General features: G+C 43.1%; 1 protein-coding gene across 4 annotated transcripts in view; it reads right to left on the bottom strand.

The window, feature by feature from the left end:
- KIAA1210 (KIAA1210 ortholog) overlaps nucleotides 1-11989 on the bottom strand; it is an 88235-nt gene extending 76246 nt beyond the window's left edge. For 3 of the 4 annotated variants that reach the window (XM_032767079.2, XM_032767071.2, XM_075068854.1), the window contains exon 1: nucleotides 11784-11861. The gene's annotated coding sequence lies outside the window, so the exon portion shown is untranslated. Of the gene's footprint in view, nucleotides 1-11783 lie in introns of all 4 variants that reach the window. The other variant, XM_075068851.1, reaches the window with a different exon arrangement.
- Nucleotides 11990-19525: the final 7536 nt, after the last annotated feature.

The following is a 19525-nucleotide window of genomic DNA, read 5'->3' as shown; positions in this document are numbered from 1 at the left end:
ACTGCAATAAATTCTGATGTAGCCATTTGGCTCGATCAACTTCAGGTGAAATTGCAGTTGCTGCACTATGCCAGCCATACAAAAGAAGAAGTGTGATAATGCCAATGAAGTCAACCAAATTGCTGAGTTAAATTAGTCAATGAGGCTGCACCAATTTACTTTATCTGAGCATGTATCCCCTTGAGTCCAGACTTCTAAAGTCATCATATAATAAAACATACCCTGTACAGAAACAACTTCATGCAGGTTCTCAGACAGCAGTACACTGGATAGTCAGATTCCATTTCTGGGAATCCTGAAAGATCAGCAGTTTGTTCCCAACCATCTCTTAAAGATGTTGGCATTGTTCCCACAGTAAAGGGAAGACAAAACAATCTACTACACTTCCAGCTGCAGGAAAGATGCAAACTTCAGGAGTATTTTAAAGCCTAGAACTATTTAGCAAATTTGGGCACCCATTCAGCAAGGTACTCAAGCACATCCCTAAAGTTACACATGTGGGCAGTATCCCAATTTCAATAGGGCTACATATGCTGGCGCTAGGCATGTGGTTAAGTACCTTGCTGAAATGAGATCCCAGCTATTGACCAGAGAAGTGGTGGTGCATGTAGAGGACTGCAATCAAAATCACTCTAATTAGGTGCCCATTACTTTAGTATCTTAGACCTGGTCTACACTGGAGGGGCAGGGGAAAAGTGAATAACGCAGCTGAAGTCAATGTACTTAATTGACTTACCGTGGTGAGTCAACCGCTGCCGCTCCCCCATCAACTCTGCCTGCGCCTCTCGCGGAGATGGAGTACAGGAGTCGACGGGAGAGCGCTTGGGGGTTGATTTATCACATCTAGACTAGATGTGATAAATTGACCCCCTCTGGACCGATCACTGCCCGCCGATCTGGCGGGTAGTGTGGACATACCCTCAGTGTCTTAATGTGGGGCTTAATTGATGCTTAGAGCCTTGCTGAAGCTCTCTTGGAGTGAATTTCACCCTGCATGCACAGGACTCAGCTTGACTTTGTTAGTCCTCGTAATATGATTAACTTTTGATGCAGATACACTGATTGTAGCTACAGATTCTTTTCTGCTACTAGATTTAATAAAGTAAGTTCCATACAGAGAGATACCTGTCAACCATAAACTTAGAGTAACAGGAAAGTTAGAATAAGAGGAGTTTTTAGTGTCATCCTATTTAGCTAGAGAGTCTTCCTCTGTCTCCTTCAGGTTATTAGCTTCCATTAAAGCAAGCAGGCCCAGATTCTCTCTCACAAGAATTTTCCACTTGGTATAGCTGAGAGAGGGGATCATATTCTCAAAGCAAATCTTTGCTGCATTGGTTAGAGTAGCCTGGGAGCTGCTGTAATTTGTGCCATCTGGCAATGGTCCTTGAGGAACTATATACTACCTAGGGATAAGCCAGAGCAAAGTCATGATATGGGGAGTGGTGCAAGAACCTGGTGTACTGGCTCTGCCCCAGCTGAGAGTTCCCTCCATGCCAGGAAAATTCTTAGACAGTCCCTAATGTTTTAAAGGCCTTTAACATATCATTTGAATTCAAGGCCCTTCTAGTATTTTAGAGCAACCAAAAAATACAACTGCTGAGTTAAATTATGGAAGGACTTTTATTGTTTGTTACATTTGGTATCACAATATTCTACATTGTACTATTTGCACATAATAGGTAAGGTTCAAGGTTTCACTGAGACAAATGGAACTAAGTATTAAAATTAATGAGCAACAATACCAGCTTTTTCCCAGGACTGTGTATAGTGTTGTCACTATGAATTGATGATACACTATTGCCAAATATAACATAAAACATTATTACAGTCGCCCCAGGGGAATACAATAGAAGAGTGCTGCAGACTAAGAATGCTGCATGCCACGTAAAATGACAACATGGTCTGAGTTCTTACAAAGCTAAAGTTTGATTCAACTCTGAAAAAACGACCTTGCTAAAGTGTTAAAAATTGCAGTTTATTGTCTTTCTAATTTACTCTTTATATATGTAAAAATGCTTTCCCGCCTATCTGCTGATAGCCGTGTTAACTAAAAGTCAAACTGAGATTTTTCTGATAGCACAAGTAAAAAGTCAGCAGATATAAATCGAATACTCTCACTCACCAGATCAACCCCCTCTGCGTATGCTGTTTTTCATTAGTCACTTTCCTAACCCCAGTCACATGCACAAAAGCCGGGGGTGGTATAACTTCTAACGCAGATAACCCATTACTATAGCAATGGCAGACTTGCTCTTTTTCTCTCTCATCATCTCTCTAATTAAGATGGCTGTTACAGTGCTTATATTTTTATATTATCTTTTTAATTAGATTAACTTAATTCTACAGACTTGACAAATCAGCTAACGCAAGAATTTCTGAGATAAAACTCAGATTTCCCTTGCTTTAAGCTGATTTACAATAAAAACCTTAACATTTTTAATGTATTTTCTTCTCTAATAAGCTATCATTTTTAATTACTGAAGAACCCACTAGCCAGCAGCCTTAGGGGTCTAACATTCATTAAATCCACTCTTCAGTCATCACAATGATAAGGTAAGAAAACACAAAAGATGAATTTCAACAAAGGAAATTGGTACTGAAACATAAAGCCTTAAAGAAACATATGCTGGCAGTTAGTAATACATGTATAAATGGTTTAACATTCCTCTCCTTCTTGTATAATTATTGTTCCTATGCTGAAGAAACACAGAGGAGAAGAGGAACACGGTGCAGTTGGCCAACATGTTATGCTGAGATTTTCAATTCCAGTCTCCACTGTTGAGTTGCTATGTCATTTTCAAAAAGAAGGACCAAACACTGGGGGCAGTTATAGGGAAGCCAAGCAAGCTCATGCTTGGGGCGGCAGGTTCTAGGGGGCGGCATTCCGGCCAATCCTAGGGCGGCACAGCTCCCTTTTTTTTTTTTTTTATCATTATTTTGCTTTGCCTCTGGGTCCAGCCGCCATGCTGCACCCAGGGTTTTGGGGGTTTTTTTTTTGCTTTGCCTCCAGGTCTGGCCGCCCTGCACTCAGGGTTTTGGGGGGGAGGTGCTTTGCCTAGGGTGCAGCCACCCTGTGCTTTTTTTTTTCACCTGGAGCAACAAACCGCAGCCACTGGGAGCCACAATTGGCCGAACCTGCGGATACGGCAGGTACACAAACTGGCCTGGCCCGCCAGGGGCTTTGCCTGTACAAGTGGCGGAACAAGTCTGGGAACCACGGAGCTAAACAAATCCACAGCTTCCCATGTGGTGCCATAACCTGTTAAATCATTTCATGCCAGACTTGAATATAACATATAGCTAGAGAACCAAAAATGAAATCAAGAAAGCACCATCCGTTCCCCAGTTTGGTATATGTTCCTGGATAATTATATTCATAACTTTGCACTACTAGAGCTCCATTAAAAGGCAGCTCTCAGAGCACTTCACAAACACTAAGGAAGCCACACAACCACCCAGAAGAAGAGCTATATGTACCTTGAAAGCTTGTCTTTTTCACCAACAGAAGTGGGGCCAGTAAAAGATATTACCTCACCCACCTTGTCCCTCTAATATCCCGGGACCAACACAGCTACAACAACAACACTGAACCCCTCCTCCCCGTGTGGTAGGGGACCTTACATCCCCCCTAAAAAAGACAAGATGTGGGCATGGGGTAGGATCCAACTTGGGAATACCTAACACCTGCCTCTACTTTGAGAAGGTCAAAGTGCTTAGTAAAAACAGGGGTTGGAGAACATGTCCCCCTTAAGCCTCTCAGGCACTGGTGGTGTCTCTGGGCTTACAGATGGGTATTCTAAGGGGAGCTGGGCAAAGCTTTGCAAACAGATAGTTTATTCACTGAAAAACAATGAATTATTTTTAAGAAGTCAAAACACTTTAATTCAGCCTTTTCTAAATGAAACATTTCAACTCTCTTTTCAAATTGCAGGGTTACATTAGAAAACTGCTTAGATTATTTCAAAACAACAAAAAAGAAAAAAACACTGGAAACCAAACTAAACTCATAATATCTTTTCAGACAAACAAAATGTTTTCATTTTGGTTAGAACTAAAAATTTTGTTTGGGATGGAAACAGGGCTTTTTCTGTTTTTTTATTTCCGTGAGAAAAGCCAAAAATATTCCATTTCTGGTACACCTACAACAATTTTTTCCCCCAATTTAGTTTGGCTACCAAATTGAAAAATCATTCTTCACTCAGCTCTAATCCTAAATCACAGAGGTAAAACTGCCACTGACTTTGTAATTAAATGCTAAACTGTATGATACTGTTCAGCTGCTACCTGGTGCAGTGTGTAATTTACCTTATCTGAGATTAGAGCTGCCATACCTGGGCAGCGCATTAAGGATCTTAGAGTGAACATCTCATGCATCTCTCTGGAATAGAAGCTCTGTGGGGAGTTGTCATAAACAGATAGCTAAGGGTTAATGTCTATTTCACCTGCAAAGGGGTAACCAAACACCTGACCAGAGGACCAATCAGGAAACAAGATTTTTCAAATCTCAAGGGAGGGAACTTCTGGGTGTGGGTCTTTCTCTCTCTGTTGCTCTCGGCTCTGAGAGTGAACTGTCTCTCTCCAAGCTTTCTAATCTTCTGTTTCCAAGTGTAAGTACAAAGGTAGAAGACAATAGGTTTTTATATTGTTTTTGTATTTACATGTGTGTAGTTTGCTAGAATGTTTTAAATTGTATTTCTTTTTGGATAAGGCTGTTTATTCATTTTTCTTTAAGCCATATACCCTGTATATTGTCAACTTGATACAGAGATCATTTTTATGTCTTTTTCTTTCTTTTTATATAAAGCTTTCTTTTTAAGACCTGTTGGATTTTTTCCTAGTTAGAACTCACCAGGGAATTGGTGGGGAGGAAGGAAACAGGGGGGAAGGGAAAATCTCTTTGTGTCAGAGTTGCAAAGCTTACCTTTGCAGGGACTCTGACTGAGGGTGAAAGAAACTTGATCTCTCTGTGTTTGCATTTCAAGGACTTGAAACAGGGTGATCGTCCAGGGCCATCCAGGGAGGGAAAGCCTGGGAGGAAATTAAGAGGAGACAAGGGGAGGGGGTTATTTCCCTTTGTTGTAGACTCAGGGCATCTGAGTCTTGGGGTCCCCCAGGGAAGGTTTTGGGGAGACCAGAGTGTGTCAGACACTTGAATCTGGCTGGTGGCAGCGCTATCATATCTAAGCTGGTAATTAAGCTTGGAGGTTTCATACTAGCATCTTATTTTCTGAACTCTAAGGTTCTGATCTGAGTAGAAAAGCTATGACAGGAGTCCACATCTGGGAAAGAGCCTGACCTGCAACCTACCGGGTACAATCAGTACCTGACAGATGTCACTGGGAAAAGTAGCAGGCCCTGTGTGATTTGCTTAAAGTCACACAGCAAGTCAACAGCAGAGCTGGGAAAAGAGGCCAGATTGTTTGATTTCTAGTCCCATGGTGTAACACTAGACAGAGCTCCCTGCTTACACAGAAGGGGCTGCATCTAACTCTCTTAGGGAAGCTGAAAATCTTTTAAAAGCTGCATAGTCATTCAATAGAGCACAAACTGGTAAAATAAATGACAGCAGAGTTAGACAACAGGATTAACCCCTTCACTGCTGGCAGGTATTTAAATCAATGGAACATCAAGACATTCCCATAAAGGCCAACTACAGCGGCAAAATTGATTTTAAGGACATAGGCTACTTTCAACCAATACTATGTCAAATTTTCCAGCAAACATAGGCAAAAATATCCAACCAACTCCTATGAATTACAGTAGCCTCCATTTATCAGTAAGTTTTAATTAAGCTGAAATGATATATATTGCAGTAGAGAGAAATAATGAACAGAGCCAGATGTGCAAATCTGGTAGTTACAGAAAATGGCTTTGTGAGAGCACTGCTGGTTGTATAACACAATAGTAAATAGCACAGATGAGGTCACATTTGGGGCTGGGATCAAAGCCATCAGAAAAATAAACCCACCTGCATTAGCTTCCATTTTGCTTTTGAAGGGTTAAGGAGCTTCTTATGAAGAGGCTGTGAAATTAGCTCCACGTTACTGTAAACTCCCAAAGCACTAGGGAGCATTACTGCCAACCCTAAACCTTTAAAAATCATGAATCAGGCTTCATGAAAATCATGAGATAAAAAAAAAAACTCATGATTTTTAAACCCAAAAATAATATGAGGGTGGTATTTGTCTTCTAGTTTCTGAGCCTTTGGGAGGGTACATTCTGTTCACATTTTCAAATCTTTCTCCACAAAGGTAGAAATTTAGATATTTTTGTTTTCAGTAAAAGATCTGATTGTCATATAATCCCTTGACTCCAAGAGCTGAGGCTTTAAGAAAAACACCAATTATCATGAGACACGTGATAACATTGCAGGCATTGGCAACACTGAGTAATATTGTTTTAAATGGTTCCTGCTATTGGAGTTAATTACAGAGCTCATCTGCAGCTATGTGAGGAGGTATTTTCCAGTTGTAACCTGTAGCACTCATTCTATTGCATGTAGAAGTTATCAGCAAAAGGTGTGGTGATAAACCTTCCCAGATCAAGACAAACTTATCTGCCTCTCTGTTTAAATTTCACTGTAGATTGGTCTTAAATAAGATACAGTAACTTGTTAGTCTTATTGGAAAAACTGCTTTCCAATTAAAACAGATGGTAAGTAACGAACCCTTATGCAAATCGTTCTAATTAGTTTTGAAGTCACTGATCAGTTTCAAATGAGGTCTATGCTTATGTCATTGGCATTGCTTTTTAAAATTATTTCAGATTTAACGAGTCTGTGCATGCATGATTCATGGTAACACCAATGGCCTAATGTGCACAATAGGGCCTAGTCACACTGCTATGTGTTCTGTGTTTGATTTGTCGTTACACAGCCTGATGTTCACATTACATAACTAAAGATTTTGAAACCAACCACATGGTGAACACAGGCTGTAGTATAAAGCCAAAGATTAATGAAAATCCTCAGAAAAACACTCTAGCGGGCTCGCTGGGCCACTGTTCATTTTCTTTAGTTTCATTTTAAAACCATTTAAAAATGATTCAGCAATACAGATGAAAAATCCTGACCGGAAGGCTTATAGGAATTACAGCAAAGATTAGGCAATATTGATTAAAGATGCAAGAATGTTTATTTGTTAGCACCAAACATATTATACTTTCTCCCATAGAAACCATCCAGAATAATCATCTAATGAGAACCAGACAAATATTGTTCTGTGCATCTTCATTTTCTCAATTGTTCAGAATTAAGTAACATTCTAAACCTTTCCCCAACAGTTATTCATGATCTTTGACATTTTCATTTGTCAGCATCATCTAATCATGAAACATTCCAAATAAGCGGACTTTTCTTCTATCAATCAACAGGGGTTCTAAATGCAGAAACATTTCTTCATTTCTTTTCTCCCCATCACCCCACCCTCTTCTTGGTAAGTGAAAAGGTAAAACAGCCTTTCTGTAGCTATACTTTGTCTTCAGCGAATACACCAACTGATAAATTAAGACAAATTTGGAGAACAGACAAACAATAATTGTGAAACTGAAGTCTGTGGTAACTCTTCTGAAGGCTTACACTAAGACAGCAAAATTAATTTATCATGACTACTGGATCCCAGAGAGAGTGGGAAGAGTGGATATTGATTGCACAATATGTAGAAATGGCTGAAAAGACTGTATTATAGGTCCCAAATTACAAGTAATGTTTACGTAATCAAATCTGCACTGGGCATCTAGGAATCTTAGACATTTGGTTTTAAGAAAAATTTCTCTGAGCATTAGAATGAGAACTCAAGCAAACAACAGTGGAGAAAAACATCTCATTTTCAACCAGTATAGTGATAAACACATGAAGGAACCCTGTGGCATCTTATAGACTAATAGATATTTTGGAGCATGAGCTTTCGTGGGTGAATACCCACTTCGTCGGGTGCAACATCCTGACGAAGTGGGTATTCACCCACGAAAGCTCATGCTTCAAAACATCTGTTAGTCTATAAGGTGCCACGGGATTCTTTCTGCTTTTACAGATCCACACTAACACGGCTACCCCTCTGATACTAAACACATGAAGATATTTAGTCTCTGCCTCTGGAGCATCCGATTAAAGTTTAGTTACATAGTGGAAATCAGAGTGCAATCTGCATTGTATTGTTAATATATCTGTATTGTACATATATTTACGTTATGCATATATAAAGCCTAAGTTAAGGAGGTGCTGAGCAACTCCCACCTAAGTTAATAAGAATTGAGGGCACTCAGGATTTCACAGATTTGGGCTCATCTGACTGTTAGGATAGAGAGTTATGGGTTCAAATCCTACACCAGGATTTAACTTCATACCCAGTCTGTGAGGATGTGGTTTTTTTGATCAAGTATTTAGGGGCTCAATCTTGCAAAGAGCTGAGGACTCTGACCTGATGTTGCACAGCATTAAAAATGTACTTAACTTTAGGCATGTGAGCAATTTCATTGAAGTCAACGGAACTACTCATGTACTCAGCACCTTTCAGGATCAAGCTCAAAGTAAGGTATTTGGTTCAACAATAGTCCCAACAGTGCACATTGTATAGTGTTATGCAAAAAAATAATCAACCAGCATCTTGCTGACAGAAACACCAACTCCTAGAAAGTGGTTTCAGTCATGTATGACCATTTGTTTTTCATTGTATTCATTTTGCAGCAATACAGCATCTATATATTCACATTTCCTATAATGTAACATGTCACTTCGAAGCATACAAAGGTATTATTACATGCTTTCTGGGGGGCTGCTGCTGCAGTGGAGAGAGTGGAAATGAGGAGTATCTGAAGCTGCCAATACAAATATCAGAAAAGTAATTTCAATGCCATTATATAAAAGCCCCCATCTAGTAGAACCTGCTGCTTCTAAGACATGCAAACTATAGAACCTTCACATGCCAAGGCCTTAGTACGCAGATATCAAAGATCAAAAAGAAAGCAACAAAAGCTAGGACAGGGAACTGCAGGGCTGCCCAGGGTGAGCAGTTTATGTAAATAAGTTTCCTCCCTCCCACACTCCAAAGCTGTGTACCACCTTCAAAACTAATAAGGCCCCAGTTCTGCAATGAGCTAATGCAGAACTCCATTGTCTGCATGGCACTCCATGTGGGTATATAGGGGTTCACCCACACCCAGTCTTTAAAGGATCAGGACCTAAGCAACATTGGGGCTCACCATAATGGCTGTCAGAACTGTTGGACTCGTTCAAGGCCTATGTTTAAGGAAAATGGTGTGACTGCACAGGATTACGTACAGCGAATGATTTGTTGGGTGAAGTAGGGCCATACTGAAGAAGATCTGTGTGCACCTTGCTACCCAGGTACATGCACATGGTGCACGATTAGGGCATGCTCCTAAGAAATCTGTCTCACATGAGTAATTCTTATTCACACAAGCATTCCCAATTGAAATCAATAAAACTATTTAAGTGAATAAGGACTAACAGGATGGGTGGTTAGCAAGCTCTTAAACTGGGGATCTCATCAGAAAAGTGATGGTTAAGTGAATGACACAGTAGATGTGGTTCCATAGCAATTGTGATTATAGATCATTTGTTCAGTTTACAAGATGATATGATTTTTCTTAATGTCTGTGTGGCAAACCCATCCTGAGATGTGAAAGTCGAGTTCCTTCGGTGTACTATAGCACAGTATTAAAGATTACATGCCTGGGATTTAATGGACAGTATTATTGATGATGCATGAGGCAGAATAAAATCCAGTTCATTCAGCAGTAAGCATGTTGGTCCTGCTGGGCTAACATAAGTTAAACACTGGTTTGGGGCATAAAGTACAAAGGGCTGACTCAAAGACACATGAAACAATATTCTGAGAAAGATGGTACCAGTTTTACATATGATAGAACCTCAGTAATTCACATGAATGACAGGAAGACACTAACAAATACAGTACATGAGCAATGAATATAACCAAGGATAGTGCCGAGCAATGAATATAACCAAGGATAGTGCCTCACAAGATGTACTTGGTTACTGATTTGACAAAATGTCATTCAGTTTTAATTATTTATTTTACTTCATCGCATTTAGACTTTAGTGTTCTGTAGTATAAATTAACAAAGTAAAATTTTAGTAGAACAGGCTTATCAGAAGCCTCACTACAGTGACCTACTGTTAACTCTTTGCTAAGAAGTGGGTACAGCAAGCCCACCAATTTCCTTGCGTGAGTTGCAAGACTGTCTGATTTCATGTGGGTATTATAAGGTGTGCATCGGTGAATTCATTTTGGTGTTCGCTCACAGGTCTGATATTGCAGCCATTCTCTACAAGCTGCAGAATTGGGCTCTGAATTAGTAAGGAAAGTAACCCACACATGCAAGCTAAGTGTAACATACATGCAACTTGCCCAATTTCACTCATCAAGACTTTTTAATATTTATTTAACATTTTTTCCTTCAAATTTAGTAAAATACTATTTTTTTTCCTAAATACTATGGATATGCCAACTTTAGAACCAAACTCTACCCCAATTCTGCGGACACATCTGTCTGAAAGTAACTTGACACATGTGAGTAATTCCATTGACTTCAACCGATTACTCTCACATGTAAAATTAAGCACATGCATAAGTGTGTGCAGGTATGTGGCATACAGACAACTTAATAGTGACTAGATAGAACTAGTGCATAGACACCTGCAGGCTGAAAATGAACATGAGCCGTTTATGTCCACATAGTACAGGGGTTTCGAGTGCGGTGGGGAATAACTTTTTGATATAATATTATATCGCTTGACACACACACCGCACCTATACATCCACATTTGAAAACTCTAAGGGCTAGATCCTGTCTGCACAGAGGTTGTTCGGAGACTGGGAAACTAAAGCGCTAAACAGAGACCTGGAGGAGGAGGTGCGGGGAGATAACAAAGGCACAGCCATTTAGCCTTTCCTAAATACATTGGACCAGGAGGGCTAGAGAAGGAAACGAGAGCTATTCATCTAGAATATTGGGAACTTTTTTCTCCATTGTTCTCTGCTCCTTTGGTCTGAGTAGTGAGGTTTGTTGTCCTCTGGGACAGCTTGTTACTGAACAGATTTGCTGAGCCTGTACCATGGGTTTCAGGTGGCTACAGATGTTTCTTGGCTCAAAGAAAGAGTGCTTAAAAATTAGGAGTTTATCCCGCAGAGAGGCGCAGTGGGATGCACTCACAGACATTCAGCTCCACTAGGAAATCAGAGGGCGAATGGCACCGAGCCCTTCGGCGTCAGTGGCCTCCAGCTCTAATCTCTCCGCCTCCCTAGACGCTTAAAATAGACCTACGGAGCCGTTTGACATCCTGAGCACTGGCAGCACCGGCTGCGTTAACCCTGGCAGCAACGATTAAATACAAACGGCACCGGGCTGAGGAAAGAACCTGCGACCCAGCTGGCAACGGAGAGTCCATCGTGCCCCTCACAGGTTCACCCCAGCGCCTGCCTCCTGCCCCCGAGCTGGGAGACCCCCGACTCCCAGTGCCCCCCCCCGGTTCCCAAGCCCCCAGCTGGGGGCTGCACATGCGCCGGGCTCCTCACCTCTGGCCTGGCGGGGGCCCCCCCCAAGACCCGACCCGAAGCCAGCACAGGCTCAGAGGCGCCTGTCTCTCCCTGGGCGGGACCGCCCGGCTGCCCCCGGCGCCACACCCCGAAGCCGGGGCGGGCAGAGCTCAGGCTGGGGCACGGTCCCTCCGCAGGGCTCCCGTGCTCAGCCCGTACCGGCCGCAGCAGGTGAGCGCCCCGCCGGGACTCGCAGCCGCTACTCACCGGCGGGGACCCCAGGCGCGTCCTGCGCTTCCCTCTGCCGGGACTCAGTGCGCTCCGCGCCGCCGGAGCGGCCAGTCGCCGCCCAGTGGCCTCCCCAGCCGAGCGGGCGGGGCAGCGTCTGGAGAGCGGACCGCTGCCGGGAAGATCCCCGTACAGGCCCATGTGCGGAGCCGGGCGCTTGCTGGCTCCCAGCTCCGGGTGGAGTCAAGTTCTGAGACGCCCGATTCCGTCGGTCCCCGCATTGCCTGCAGCCCTGCGCTCCACCCCAGCCTTGCTTCCGCTCGCTGATGGCTCCAGCCTCTGGCTCTGAATCCTCCCTTCTCCCCGCAGCAGCCCCTGGGCAGGGGGTCTGGATAGCCGCCAGTGTATTTATTATTTCCCCCTTTTACCAGTGGGGTAACACTGGAGCACAGAGAGGTGAATGACTATGAGTGATGGGAGACTGGAGGGGCTAAAATCCAGGAGTCCTGATTCCCAGGCCACTGATCGGACCACTAGAGCCTGACTCCCCTGCAAAACTGCCAGTGAGGTGAGAAAAGCGAACAGGAATCCCACCCCCAGGTACCTCTGAGACCTGGGTTATACAGATTTGCTTGTTTTGAGTGGGACTTGCAGCCAGACTGGTGTTGATTAGTCTTGACAGAACACATCCTAAGAGGTGGTGGGGAAAGTCCTCTCAAGCAATAAGCTGTGAGCTCCTTGGGAGCATGGAATAATTTCATGTCTATAGTGCATGTCATCTAGAATGTCTCCCATGGATTTTGATATATAGATATCTGCAACTGAAATGCAGCCACTTCTGGGGTGGCAGTTAGGAAATCGGAGCACAAAAACAATGTACAACAGCAGGGGGTGTGTGTGTGTGTGTGCAATTTTGGCTAAGAATACAAGGAAAAGCCCTCTGACCAACAGTACCATGGGCTCTTTCATGCTTACCCAGAAACTTGATTTTAAACACCTATCCAAAAGCCGGACACGCTCCATGGAAGTCAGTATTGCTTGGGACCTTAAGCAAAGGTCCTGGGTAGTGGTTCTTTCTGAATTCTTCACTTTGCAAATGTACAATAACCTCCCTCTTATAATAACTTTTCCTGTGTTTGTCACCTCACCTAGAGCATGTGTGTCCTTGTGATAATATAAACTTGAGATCTTGATTCTTATATGTACTGTTTCATCATGTGGTACAATAACTATTTTGAAGAACTCTAGCAAGGAACTTGAAATTAAAGGCCTGAACCCACAAGTGCTTTTATATGGGATAACTTGGCCACATCAACTGCATCTGTGCTCTTTGGGCCTCGTTGTAAATTTTGATGGATTGATATTCTAGTGTGATGTGAGCTCATTTTCTCTCTTTTTCAGGCTAGACTTTCCAGAGGGTTGATTTGTTTTAACTTGGTTTAATCTGTTACTGTAGTAGCACCATTAGAGTTAAGTTTGAGAAGAGCTCACTTTCTAACAGCTGGTTTTTCTAAGTGCTTTAAAATCAAAATATATAGTCAGGTCAGGTCTACACAACAGACCTATACTGGTATAACAAAAATTCAGCCCCCTCCTCCCGAGTTATGTAGTTATATTGATCTAACCCACCAAATAGATAGTGCTGTGTCGAGGGGAGAGCACCTCCCCTCAACATAGCTACTGGATCTCAGGGAGGTAGATTAATTATGCCCACCTGACAGGAGAAGTTCTTCCATCAACATAGTAGCATCTTCACTAATGTGCTACAGCTGTACCATTGTAGCACTGTGCATGAAGACAGGCTCTCAGATTGTTTTTAGCATTGCTGTACCTTGTTGGGGTTCAGGGTAGAGTTAGAAGTACATATTTGATGTCAGTGGAGCAAGGAGTTCCCAAGATACAGTGCCCCTAAAATAAAGCAAAACCAAAGCGTTGGAAAAGGAAATATGTTCCCCCAAAAACATTTTAAAGTATAATTAATACATCTGAATATTGTAATACAAAGTCTCTGCTCCATCAGCCCCTCTCAGGCAGCACAAAGGGAGTGGATTCCCCAGCAGGTGTAGTGCTAGCATTGCTGCTTCTATGCCTCCTTCCCCTGGATCTTTGTATAGGCTGCATGGCAATGCAGGTGGGAAGCAGCTAAAACATACTCACTATTCCCAGCTGGCAATTTAGAGCAGCCCCCCAGGCTGCTCTAGTCTGTGGTGAGGGTGGGGCAGAGACTTGGGGACCAATAGTGATTCCTTGAGAGCTCCCCTGCTGGGTTCAGAGGAAGATCTGGCCAGTAAGTATTCAGGAGGAACAAAAGTTTTTCACACCTGACAAAGTTATGATGTTGTGTTTGTGATTAGCTGGTGGTAACTTCTTTTTTATTTCTTTGGTCTCATTCTTCCCCTGTCCACCATCTCCCCCAACCTCCAAGCTACTCTGGTAACTATTAAGCCTGGCTTTCTTTTTTAATTATAAGCTTTGTATATTTTAAAGTACTGAGGATTTGGGGCATGGAGGAAGGCTTCTTCTACATATTTGTAACTTCTGTAGCATTTCCCATGCAACCTACCAGAAATGAATGATGATGACCTTAAGGATCTGAAAGAATTTCCCTGTGAGGATGTCCCATAACCAGAGCAGCTGTAAGTGAATAGAAAGGGGAAAGTACCAGATTCTTCTCTTGATGTGCATTGAAAACTAACTCCCAGACCACTACTTAGCAGTTTAACCTTGTGTCAAAACCAAACATGACCTAACCGTCTTAAAATGATGGATAAAATCAGAAAGCTGATGATAAAAGGAACCACTTGTGGAATGAGACAAGAATTTGGCTTGCACCTAGAAGTGTGTCAAATCAAAACTGGTTTTTGTTTTGTTGAACTAGACTTTGAGATGATTTAGGAGACTAGAGTGAAAGATATGCCTTCCACATGTCTCTTTCTGCTGTTGTTTTCCCTCTCCGGCGGCCACTGCCGCCTTCTCCTTTTGGCTTTCAACTTGGCCATCATTCTGTCTTCTCTATGGTGATATCTGGACTTGTCTACACACACAGCTATACAGGTTAACTAAAAGTTATTTTAAACTGAGCTGGTTAAACCAATGCAAAAGGCACACTTATTTTGGTTAAGAGTGGCTTGTTTTGCTTTATCTTAAATAGATTAGGAACAGATGTAGCTAAACAGAAAGAAGTCACTCATCTGAAATAGGAGTCTCTACACTGCCTGTTACATCAGTTCAACTAAACTGGTTCAAGTTTGTGTAAAGACAACTCCTCTATCCTACTTTCTTTTTCTTCCCTGAATCCTCTTTCACTCCTGGGGCAGATTAATATAATGATAGAGATGCACACAAAAACAAGGGCTCTGATATAACGTGTCCTTTTGGGGGTGGGGACGGCACAATGGCACTAGTACAGACAGCAACTGCATTATGAAATTTTAGGACAAGGTAAATAACTTTGACATCAGTAGGAATTGGTCCTTCTGAAGACTACAACCCATAACACATTTAAATGCATTGTGTAGTCTCTTCCCTGCCCCCCAATACAGCACTAATGGAATTGAGTTGTTAGCATTTCACACCATGTGCAACAGTATCTTCTCTAGGTGCGTGTGTTAGTTCAGTCTCTTTCATGTAGAGTTTTCCAATTACTTTCCACTTTAAGGAAAACCTTCCTGGTGCATCCCAACTCCAATCAAATCCCAGGAGTTACTTCATAGGAAGAGCAGGGATTGTATTTACTCTTCCCCTAACATCACTGTGAATGTTCTCCTAGGATCATTGGGGATGTTGGGACTAGGAATCAGACATAGATTTTATATATTCCTTTTCCCCACTCCCTGCCCCATGCTAAGCCTTCCAGAAGTATCTCCTGCCGAATGCTTCTGGCATGTGCTGCCTCCAAGGGAAAGAGTCCATATCTGAAATTCATATCTGGATCTCTAGTGATTACCTAAAAGTCACTGACCTGGCCCTAAAAAACTCCTTATTGTAGTTGGTCCTAGCTCAGCAGCTTTCCTGTCACAGTGACGAACAAAGGGACCTATTTGGCAGGACCAATTCAGAAGCAGCAGATCTGGCAGCATGACTGATAACTGCAGTAAGGAAACAGTTTGAAAATCAGACTGAGTAGCAAGCTTCCACCAATATGTTTCTCTGAAAGGAAATTCAATAGCACATTGTCAAGCTGCTCCAGCTAACCAGTCTGCCCCCTATCTCTGACACGTTTTCCAGAATTCTGTAATGAGTTCCATCTGGAGCTTTCTTAGGCTGCAGATGTTCTGATTAATCAGTCTCCAGTACTGACATCATCCTGATAGCCATCGGTATGTCGTATTCTTCACTTTGGGAGAGTTCGCTCTTTCTGGCACCTATCACCATCACATTCCCTTCTCCCTGGTGAACACTGAGGAACATAGTTCACCATCGAGTTCATTTGAATTAATAGTTTAATAGAGAGAGAAAGACAGAGGATGCTGCTGCACAATAAGCAGCTGGGATGGGTCCAAGAATATGGGATGACACTGATCCCTGTGCAGTGGGCCGACACAGGGATAATCCACCACTTAAGACTTCAAAATAGTGCTTAAATGGGACTTAAGTGTTGCACAGGCTTGCTGCAGGCCTTCTGCACCAGGGTGAAATTCACCCACTGAGTACAGCACAATATGAAGGCTGCTCAGGACCCTTTTAATAAATCCCACCTACTGAAGCTTTGCAACACTAGGTAGGACCCTGTTTTCTTAGCCTATGTAGGCAGTAGTGACTTTGGAAAAGTGAGAGCAGAGCTTCTGCATCATTTATGTTCCTTGTGAGTGAGTTAAGTAGGGGCTGGAGGCACCATGCCCTAGTAGATAGGGAACTAGACAGGGCAAACTAAGGAGGCCTGAGTTCAATTCCCAACTCTGCCACTGGTCTGCTGGATGACTTTGGGCAAGTCTCCTGGTACCTCAGTTTCCCCATTTGTAAAATAATGATACTGATCTCCTTTTATAAGGCACTTGGAGATCTAAACATGAGATGAATTAGGTTTTTTTATTATATGGCTTTCCCAGAAATCGTATCTATGCTTGGAGAAATTATTGCCAGACAGGGAGATTGGGCTCTTCTCTGCACAGCTGCACAGTTCCAACACCCCTGCTTATATGCATCTTATGATGTGGGTATTCACCCACGAAAGCTTATGCTCCAATATGTCTGTTAGTCTATAAGGTGCCACAGGATCTTTGTCACTTGTTACAGATCCAAACTAACATGGCTACCCCTCTGATACCTGCTTATATGGTACTTTACTGCATGGGTGATGCGTATTGTAGGCTGGAGGAGGCTTTGCCTCCACAAACAGCCTCACATGGCCCTGCCCACACTCAGCTCCGAGGTCCCCTCCAACTTGCCGCTTCCCCCTTGGCCCTAGCCCAGGCAGGCTGCTCCTCTTCCTGGGAGTGTGCTGGGGCTGGGGTGGCCACAGCCACCCTGCAGCCAAGACTTGGGGTGTCTGGGACTGCCCAGTGCTGGGGGATGTTCAGGCTGGGGCTGTGGCACCCGGTGCTCCAGGGCTGGGGACGCTGGGGCCACGGTGCCTGGCAGTACTGGCAGCACTGAGGTTACCCAGCCTGTGCTCAGTGGGAAGGGGCTGGGGTTGGGGTCACAGCACCCCAGGCTAGGGGCTGCCCGCCCAGTGCTTGGACCACCCAGCAGTGGGGCTTTGGCACCTGGCACTCTGGGGCTGGGGGCCGTGCACCACCCATCCGTCCAGTGCTGGGGGCATTTGGGCGGCCCAGGAGTGGGGTGGGGTGGGGTGGGGTGAGGCTGGCAGCCACTGGCAGGGAGCCTCTGGGCTCCTGCGGGGGAAGAGGGGTGGGCCAAGCTGGGGCTAGTGTCCCCAAGCCCACGGTTTACCTGCTGCCCGGATTTTACTAACTCAAACTCACAAATCCCCTCATTCAATGGGAGTTAGGCACCTAAATACCTTTAAGGATCTGGGCCCTCATCCCTAGATTAGTAAGAGAAACTGCTAGAATGCTGCTAGCAACAACTGTGCTTAAATGTAACTGGAGCTAAAAAAATTCTGAGCCCATTATGAAAAGAACTTTGGTTCCAATCATCTACACACTAAAGAGAACAATCATAAGAACGGCCATGCTGCATCAGGCCAAATATCCATCTAGCCCAGTGTCCTGTCTTCCGACAGTGGCCAATGCCAGGTGCCCCAGAGGGAATGAACAGAACAGGTAATCAAGTGATCCATCCCATCACCCATTCCCAACTTCTGGCAAACAGAGGCTAGGGACACCATCCCTGTCCATCCTGGCAAATAGCCATTGATGGACCTATCCTCCATGAACTTATCTAGTTCTTTTTTTAACCCTTTTATAGTCTTGACCTTCTTCACAACATCTTCTGGCAAGGAGTTCCACAGGTTGACTGTGCGTTGTCTGAAAAATTATTTCATTTTGTTTGTTTTAAACCTGCTGCCTATTCATTTCATTTGGTGACCCCTAGTTCTTGTGTTATGAGGAGTTAATAACACTTCCTTATTTACTTTCTCCACACCACTCATGATTTCTTAGGTCTCTATTATATCCCCCCTTAGTCATCTCTTTTCCAAGCTGAAAAGTCCCCGTCTTATTAATTTCTCCTCATACGGCAGCCATTCCAGACCCCTAATAATTTTTGTTGTCCTTTTTGGAACCTTTTCCAATTCCAATATATCTGTTTTTGAGATAGGGCAACCACATCTGCATGCAGTATTCAAGATGTGGGCGTACCATGGATTTATATAGCAGCAATATGATATGTTCTGTCTTATTATCTATCCCTATCATAATGATTCCCAACATTCTGTTAGCTTTTTTGACTGCCGCTGCACATTGAGTTGATGTTTTCAGTGAACTATCCACAATGACTCCAAGATCTCTTTCTTGTGTGGTATCAGCCAATTTAGACCCCATCATTTTATTTGTATAGTTGGGATTATGTTTTCCATTGTGCACTATTTTGCATTTATCAGCATTGAATTTCATCTGCCATTTTGTTGCCCAGTTACCCAGTTTTGAGAGATCCTTTTGTAGTTAAGTTGTACATACCCTGTGAAAAATTTCTAGGGGCACCCTTGTTCTTTCCTATCATTGAAAATTATAAAGAAAATCAAACCAACTACTTCCCATCCCAACTTTTAACTAAATGCCACAACGATCAGCATAAGGAAAAGTAAATACACTGTCACCAATGGTAACTGGCTTTTGAAAAGTATGGTAAGATTTGATGCATATAACTGTGTGATCACTATTAACTCAAACCAAGTTCCTCTGTAGAGTATATGACCAAGTTTCATACTTCAGCCTGATTTTTGGCTTCTTTGCACCTTGTGTGGTGCTACTCAGCTGTGCAAAGAGAGATTGTAGTGTTACCACTCTGATTTGGTAGCATTTTACACTCATTTAGCATAGGTATTAAAATACACCACCAGGTGCTAGGAGATGAAAATTCAAGCCCCTTGGTAAGTACGTTTTCCCCCCTCCCTCAGTTCTCTGGTGACATAGGCAGTTAGTAGTGCACAATCACTGTCTAGACTCCAGTACTTCCTTCTTAAGAGCACTGTCATGAGTAGAAATAGATGGAATACCACAGAAGGAAAGAGCACACAATTTTAAAGAATCAGAACTGGTAACATCAGGAGCCTCTCTGTGTTACCCTCACTGGGCCCCATCTTGAAGTCCTTACTTAGTCCAAAGTCCTGTTGCAATCAAAACTGAGTAAGGAATTCCAAGATTAGACCCCCTAGTATG

Source organism: Chelonoidis abingdonii, chromosome 8 (assembly GCF_003597395.2).
Source record: "Chelonoidis abingdonii isolate Lonesome George chromosome 8, CheloAbing_2.0, whole genome shotgun sequence".
Lineage (NCBI taxonomy): Eukaryota > Metazoa > Chordata > Testudines > Testudinidae > Chelonoidis > Chelonoidis abingdonii.
Note: the sequence above shows the minus strand (reverse complement) of the source record. Positions and strands in the feature narration are given on the sequence as shown.